Source organism: Dermacentor albipictus, unplaced genomic scaffold (assembly GCF_038994185.2).
Source record: "Dermacentor albipictus isolate Rhodes 1998 colony unplaced genomic scaffold, USDA_Dalb.pri_finalv2 scaffold_24, whole genome shotgun sequence".
NCBI classification, from domain to species: Eukaryota; Metazoa; Arthropoda; class Arachnida; order Ixodida; family Ixodidae; genus Dermacentor; species Dermacentor albipictus.
In genome coordinates this window covers 2,443,526-2,452,259 of record NW_027225578.1, presented here as the reverse complement: position 1 = coordinate 2,452,259, position 8,734 = coordinate 2,443,526, and positions in this window count along the sequence as shown.

Sequence of the window (8,734 nt, the reverse complement as noted above, 5' to 3'; positions counted from 1 at the left end):
GCTCCCACCGTAACTTGCCACAACGCTTGGTTGCAGTCGCCCTTAACGCAGCGATGTCAGTACCACTCAACGACAACGTACTCGCGCGTGATGCAGCACAAGTTCAACATGGCGTCATGCTATTGACGGCTTCGGCTTTGGATCATTTTGTATCTGCACAACTGGGCAAAACAGTTGCGCTAGTTTCGGTTTTGTTTCCTTGCGTTGAAATAAAAACTGTTTTGCTCACTGATAATTTTACGTCACTTAAGTAATGTTTACGAATGAAACAGCCATGAATTTAACACGCGCCTTGAAATACCCGCTACGTTCACTTGGCAGAAGCAAAATTTTCTCGTCCGAGTGTGGTTGTGTTTTAAATATCTATCGCTGGGCTGTCGGAGCGTGCTCGAAGTCTGAAGACGCGGCGTAATTGTCCTTAATTTGCTTAGCTATAACGGTGCGGCTGCCCTTGATTTCTGTCGAGTGCAGTTTGCTCTGATGTAAGGTAGAACTACAAAGCCGCCCATGTTACTGAATGATCTAGTGCACCTGAAGCTGCCAGAACTCCGGTATTTCCTCCACAAGTTCTTGCGACTGTGTGCCGCTCTCACTTAATGCGAGCGTATAGTCATTTGGCGGAGATTTAGCAACACATTTTCTAGAACTATCGTTCACCGCTCTATCACGACATGGCAGCAGCGTGGTTGGTCCTTAGTAAAATTTTCTATGTATTGCGAATTTTGCGATAGCAATTATATGGACACAACCGCCGAAATATATCTGTCGGTGTTGCCGTGAGCTTACGTATAAAGTGCGATAAGATCCTATCCTGCGCCGTTAGCTGTGCGCGTTAAAGGAAGTGTACGAGGGCGAGCCGAGATGTATAGTGCCTGGATGGGTGCCCCAAGTATCTATAGGTGGTCACGTGATAAAACGCGCGCAAGCCGGGGAAAGGAGGCGCTGGTTTAGCACGCTTCTCCTCTGGCCGTTGCTCTAGCCCGGTCTGGCGCCACTCTCGCTCTGTCTTGGAGATAATTCCCGATGGGTGCAAAGTGGGGAGGGGGGAGAGGGGAAAGGCGCTTCTATATCGCCATTTCAAGTTTCGGGGACGCTTTGAAGGACGAGGCAGCAGAAGCGTTCTGTCCGCTCTGTTCGCGCCCTTCATCACGCGGACGGTGTGGCAGCGAGTGTTCGCGGTCATTGAGTGAAATCTGTTCATGTTTGCACGTGCGCGCGTGACCCCGTGCTTGCTAATTTACGGAGTAAGCGATTGTTTACTGCAGTTTATTCAGGCGATGAAGCTACGAACCTTGGTTCGTGCAGTTGTTCGTGCAGTGGTTCATGAAGCATTGGGGGGGAAACTGCTACATTTTTGTTTTTAAATTTCTGGGGGGTTCAAAAGCAGTGCTGCGTACGCTAGTGTTTGTTTCTGGTCGCGGAACACAACTCACTGCGGTAGCCCAGTGGCTTTGGTGTTGCGCTGCTGAGCTCGAGGTCACGGGTTCAATCACAACCGCAGCAGTCGCATTCCAATGGGGGCAGAATGCGAAAACGCGCGTATATTGTGCATTCCGTGCACGGTAAATAACCCGAGCTGCTGAAAATAAATCTGCAGCTTTCAATTACCGTGCGCCTCATAACAAGATCTTGATTTTGGAACCTAAATCCTCAAAATTTAACTTTACGTAGCGCAATTACATTTACAATCGACACTGTTGAGTGCGCCTACTGAACTTGTTATCTCGTTTCTGTGCTCTCTTTAGTAGCCAATGCTATATTTTTTAGATTCACTTATGGTCAGAATCCATTGTGACAAATCCGGGTCTTCCTTAGCATAGGAAGCCAGCTATCGCTTAAGCGTGTGATATATCAACAAACATGTTCAAGGAAAATCGATATTTAGAGTTCAATGTAATTGCAGAACATGACAAGCTTGACGAAAGAATGATACACCGCATGTCGGTAACATGTCGGTAACATCATTTCAGCATCAAACAAAACACTCGGTTTTCTAAAACGTCACCTTCGTCTTGCCCCACCACATGTTAAATTGCTCGCGTATAAATCACTTATAAGACCCAAATTAGAATATGCATGCCCCATCTGGAGCCCACTTCAAGCATATCTAATCACCGCATTGGAAGCTGTGCAGAATCGTGCTGCCCGATTCATTCATTCCTCATACTCATATGACGTCAGTGTTTCATCCTTGAAAGCTACATCCGGACTGTCACCCCTTTCTTTTCGTCGTCGCATTGCTAGCCTCAACCTTTATCACAAATTCTTTTATTCTCCTCTCAATCAAGCACCGTATATCGCCGCCGAATCACGCATATCTCACCGCACCAGTCATCCCCTTCAAGTTGCCCGCCCACTATCACGTACTACTACGTTTTCAGCCTTGTTATTTCTTGGAGGAGCCACGGACTGGAACGGCCTACCCCATGACATCGTCGCCATCGCTTCAACACCTGCTTTTCAAGAACGCGTAACAGATAATAATAATAATAATATTTGGGGTTTTACGTGCCAAAACCACTTTCTGATTATGAGGCACGCCGTAGTGGAGGACTCCGGAAATTTTGACCACCTGGGGTTCTTTAACATGCAACGCGTAACAGATCACCTTCAATGTTATATCACCATCGCTGTTTGTTTTCCTCACTACAAATGTAATCCCACCCCTTATGTAACACCCCCTGAAATGGGGGCCTTTAAGGAATGAAACTGAACTGAACTGAACTGATTACAACCAGGACAGGAACCCGAGGGCGTGCCTAAAACAGAAGACGTTATCTGGTATTTCTTCTCCTGCATTTTAATCTTTCTCTCGCCAGACTCATCTCGAATATCAGAGGAGTCGCAATCTTGCACGACGACTCTTCGCGTCCTATTAAGAGTCAAACGACCCACACACAAATGTTGACTCTTGTTTTGTGACTCTGCCCGCGCGAAAATGGGTCTTCGTAAGAAAAAAGAGAGTCAAGTTGCTGTGACTCACTTTTTACTCTCTTTTTTCTTAGAGTGTTAGTTACAGCCGAAAACTCGGTTCAAATGGCACGCGAAGCTCGAAGAATAGGAGTTTATGAAAACGTTCAAATTTTCTAGGCTTGTTTTGGCTAGTAAAAAGCAATGTGCGATGAAACTATTGTTGCATCGAATAGTACATTCTCAGGGATTTATCAACTTCAATGATACAGCTTGCAGGTGGTTGCTGAAGCAGCTCTTGAAATGGCAGAAAAAGTAATTCCAAAATCAGAATTTTCATAACAGGGTCGCGGAATTAACTGTGGTAGATATATAAACATAGTTTTAACCTGCAGCAGCACGTCGAAACGGTAGATGAGCGCTCTAAACCACGACAGATCAAAATCGCTGATACTACGAGGGCTATACGAGTGCCGAACAGCGTTTTCGAAGCCGCCCCCACCTTGCAATCACTTTGTCGCTGCTCAGTATGTCAGCTTTCCGCCATATGGCACATTGCGATATGCAGGTTATTTAGTTACAGTTTCGTTCTATCTTTGCCAACTTCTTCGTACAAAAACTGCTGGCTGATTCTGTGAAAATGCGGGCATGCTTCCAAACTTCCTTTGCACTGTAGCATAATCTATTTTTGAGAGTAAATGCTGATAACGTGTTTTGGAAGTTCATTTGGTTCTTAAGCTTAAGATTTATGAAGATATTACTAAGAAATATTTTTGCCTCCTCAGCTATGTCATGGGAAAGGCGTGTTTATGCGACTCTTGTTCTGCTTGAAACATACTAGAAAAAAATTGCATACTAGTGCGCTTAATTAAAAGACACAAAACTAGAAAAATCGCCAGCAGCCGTAGACCTATAGTATTCGTAAAAAATTATTAGGGTCGAAGCTATTTGACGGAGTACATTTGCATGGTATCAAAGCAGGATTTTTGCGTACCTGATCTTGGGGGCTAATGAGGGCTGTCCGAATTATTGCACAAGCTTGTTTGCTTAGTGCAAACCGATACCTCAAAACCTAAATATTCTGTTCCCAATATGCAGCGCACCCTTATATATAGCTTTCATTTATTACGAGAAAGCGTTTGATTCTGTCGAAACGTCAGCAGTCATAGAGGCATTACGGAATCAGGGTATAGAGGAGCCGTATGTAATATACTGGAAGATATCTATAGCGGCTCCACAGCCACCGTAGTCCTCCATAAAGAAAGCGACAAAATCCCAATAAAGAAAGGCGTCAGGCAGGGAGATACGATTTCTCCAATGCTGTTCACAGCGTGTTTACAGGAGGTATTCAGAGACCTGGATTAAGAATTGGGGATAAAAGTTAATGGAGAATACCTTAGTAAGTTGCGATTCGCTGATGATATTGCCTTACTTAGTAACTCAGGGGACGAAGCGTAATGCATGCTCACTGACCTGGAGAGGCAAAGCAGAAGACTGGGTCTAAAAATTAGTCAGCGGTAAACTAAAGTGATGTTTAACAGTCTCGGAAGAGAACAGCAATTTGAAATAGGTACCAAGGCACTGGAAGTCTTAAAGGAGTACTGACACAAAAATTTGAAGTCGAAATAACTTGTGAGATCGATTTAGTGGGTCACACACACATCGTGTGTAAAATATCAGCGGCGAATATTGCTTAGAACATATTTAAAATCAATTTTAAAATACGAGCGCGCAGCCAACCGTAAAACAGAGCACCTCGCGACATTGACATCACCCGGGTCTGTAAATAGCCAAGAAAACGCTACGTCATGTGGCTACGTCACGAATTTTCGTTGGCTGCCATGCGGCTTTACACGTGCTCGCCGTCGCCGGCCGCAATATCCGAGTCGCTGCTCTCCAGTGGGTCAAATTGAAAGTGATTGGCCACGTCTAATACGGCGGCGACTCCCACATGCAGGAAATCGTCGCCGCTGGACGACGAAAACGAGGACGACGACGACGATGATGGCGAGGACATGGCAAACCACGTGCAGGCGTAGCAGACGACTAGCAACAGGAAGCTCGCGTGCCGGCGCGCCGCACGCTGGCTGCGCGGCAGAGCATACGTCATGGCTTTTTGCGAACACGTGACCACTTTGTTTACACTCCCGGTGGACCGTTTCGTTGCTCTCTGAAACCGAAACTTGGACTGGTCGCTACAAAAAAGACTGCAGATAATTACCTGTCGCGCTCTGAAGTAAATGAGGTCTCGTGCCGTGATTACTGGGTCATTAACTACTTATTAAAGCAGAAAAAACCACATCGATTTTTTTTTGTGTCAGTACTCCTTTAAGGGAATACATCTACTTAGGGCAGGTAGTCAGAAGAATAATCAGAAGAATAAGAATGGGCTGGGGTGCGTTTGGCAGGCATTCTCAGATCATGAACAGAAGGTTGCCATTATCCCTCAAGAGAAAAGTGTATAGTAGCTGTGTCTTACCAAGACTCACCTACGGGGCAGAAACCTGGAGGCTTACGAAAAGGGTTCTACCTAAATTGAGCACGACGCAACGAGCCATGGAAAGAAGAATGATGGGTGTAACGTTAAGGGGTAAGAAAAGAGCAGATTGGGCTAGAGAACAAACGCGAGTAAATGACATCTTAGTTGAAATCAAGAAAAAGAAATGGGCGTGGGCAGGACATGTAATGAGGAGGGAAGATAACCGATGGCCATTGGGGGTTACGGACTGGATTCCAAGGGAAGGGAAGTGTAGCAGGGGGCGGCAGAAAGTTAGGTGGGTGGATGAGATTAAGAAGTTTGCAGGGACGACATGGCCACAATTAGTACATGACCGGAGTTGTTGGAGAAGTATGGGAGAGGCCTTTGCCCTGCAGTGGGCGTAACCAGGCTGATGATGATGATGATGATGGCGATGATACAGCGCACGTGCCTCATTATTGAAATGATTCTTGTATAGCTTATGGAAATTTCATAAAAACTAAAGGTCATCATGCCTTTTTCCACGACGCACGCAGAGGAGTATGGGAAATTAGGCGAAAACACACAGGGACGTGGTGAAGTAGCCTGGCGTGCCAAAAGAGAGAACGATTCCAACGGAAGACCATTTAAAGGTCTCTCGGTAGCGCATCAAAACTAGAACACCAGAAGAAGCGCTTGTCTTCGTCTTCATTTCCTCTTGTGTCCTTCTTTCGTTGCGCTATCCAGATACCTTTCAATGATGACCGACCAACAAGCCCATGTCGCCACCCTCGCCAACGGAAGACCCTTTTTGGTATAGTCAAGTGTTCGACGAAGACTTGCTTGGCGAGGAAAAATAATGGGGCCAAGAAAAAAACATGCACAGGCCAAGAATAAAAGAAAAAGAACATGGCGCTTCGGGCCCCGTACGTGTCCCTTGATTACAGTGAAGATGTAGGCATAGGCACGCGGCTATTTATCGCTCAGGTGCACGGCGCAGCATGCGGCTGTATATCTCGGGAACATTACCTCGCGTCCTATTTATCGTGTATCTAGTTGATTGAATGCAATAATATTCTAAAAGCAACGGGTAGATAAGTGTTTTTCAGACGTTTGCCGCTGTACGAGCTGTCCGGCTACCTGCGCCGCATTCTGAGGCCGCTTGTAGTACTCACGCCCCATTTCGTCAAAGACTCCGCTCATTCGATTGAGCAAATAAGGAGCGCCTGCATTGACGACGACGAAGTCATGATTTCGTTTGATGTAAAGTCAATGTTTACATAGGTGCCTATTCACTATGCGGTCGAATGCTGCAGGAAACTATTCGAGGTTGACTCTTAAAAAATTATGGGGCTCTTGCGTGCCAAAACCACTTTCTGATTGTGAGGCATGCCGTAATGGAGGATTCCGGAAACTTTGACCACCCGGGGTTCTTTAACGGGCACCTACACCTAAGTACACGGGTGCTTTCGCATTTCGCCCCCATCGAAATGCGGCCGCCATGGGCGGTATTCCAGTTGAATAACCACGAACGAACGCCATTCGAAAGCCACGACGTCTGCCAACTTCTAAAATTTTAACGCGACAGCGTTAAGGGGCTCTTGTGTGGAGAAAAACCGGTGTCGTCGGCGTCAGCGGCGTTGGCCGTGAGCGATAAATCCCGGAAGGCACTTCATAAAGAAAAAAAAAACATCTTGCAAGATGGGCTGGTTGGAATCAAACCACAGTCTCCGGAGTGTGAGACGGAGACGCTACCCCTCAGCCACGAGATCGTTCCTTCTAAACGGCACAAAATCGCCTCTAGTGAATGCAGTGTTACATTAGAAACGCGCCGTAGAAAGTTATACTGCGGTTTATCGGTAATTATGACCATGTACCTTACAGAAGTCGCAGTTTCACGAGTAGCGAAGTACGTTTCCGCTACATTTCTTCTGCACTCCGCGCACACGCAGAGCCATCTTGCGGCAAACACAGAAGACCTCCTCCTCGCAATGTACGGCGCTGCCCCGAGACGTGGCGCGCCACTCGCCCCATGATCGCGTCCGCCTTCATGGCGCGTCGAGGCCCGGCCATCTGTGCCGATCGCGACGTTTGGCTGGCCTAGCGCGTTTGAGTAGGCGGTGCGAACGGGGTGCGATAACGCTATCGCGTTCCACTCTTGAAGGCGAAGCTTAAAGGGAAGCTGAAGAGTCTGTCGAATTCAATAAGACTCATATACGGATGCGGGAACCTTATAAACCATGAAGGTAAAGTTTTGGGGGGGATTTTTCATTTAGGAGCGACGCAATCGTCGGTTAAAATTGCGCTGTAGCTCGGCGCCCCGTCGAGCGCCGCGCGCTGCTGCTGACGCTGTCGATGCGAGCGGAGACCGGAAACCGCGGCTTAGTGACGTCAACACTGGTGTTCCGCTCGTTCGCAGTCTTCGCGACCGTGCCTGACCGGGCTTATTTCTGCGTGCATGCCGTCCTAATCTGCTTCGCTCGACCCTACATTCCTTTATTTACGTGTATGTAGTAGTTGACGTGCGCAGCATCAATTCAACTTGTAGGCCGATCATGCCGGTGTTTTGTGCAGCCTACGCTTGCACGAACACCAGCGGCCGCGACGATATTCCGATGTTCCATTAGTTCCTGCAAGAAAAGAAGCTTTCAGCTAAGTGGGAGGCTGCTGTGAAGCGAAACAACTTCAAGCGCTCAAGAACAAGTGTTGTGCTCTAACCACTTCCGTGACGATTACTACCGGAGTATATCAATAATGCGTGCTTTGGCTTCTCCTAAAAAAAAAATTGTTAGCACGCTGAACGGAAGTTGCATGTTTATCGCTCACCCTTGACGCAGGTTTCATCGCCAAGCGCCACGAATTTTTTATTCGCACGTGTGTTGTGAAACAGCCTGCATGCAGCTACCATAACGCAGTGCAAGCGTAAAGTTTGCAGGTGTTGGAAAGCCTGCTCACGCCAAGACGCTGCACTCCCCCTTCTCTCACACACATAAGAAACCGACCATCTCACGTAGCCGACGGAATTCGCCGGTTACGAGTAGCGTGCGGATGGCGCGCTGATGAAGGTTCTATATACTACACGTGCTACAACAGCCGGTAAACTTTTCTCGTGTTTAAACCGTCTGTGTAGATTGCCGACAGCTTTGGGGCAGCGCACAAATGCTGAAGATTGCATCACCGCTTACGTTCTACGAGGAGACATGCAGGAACATAACACTACAGTTGTTTGCCCGGAAACGTACTCAGTGGAACGCTGAATGCAGCTTAGCAAAAAACATACTCGCCAAAGAACATTTCCAACACAAGGAGATACTAACACTTCGCCTTCATTCGCGTGGAAAGCAGTGCTTGCATCAGCATGTTTTG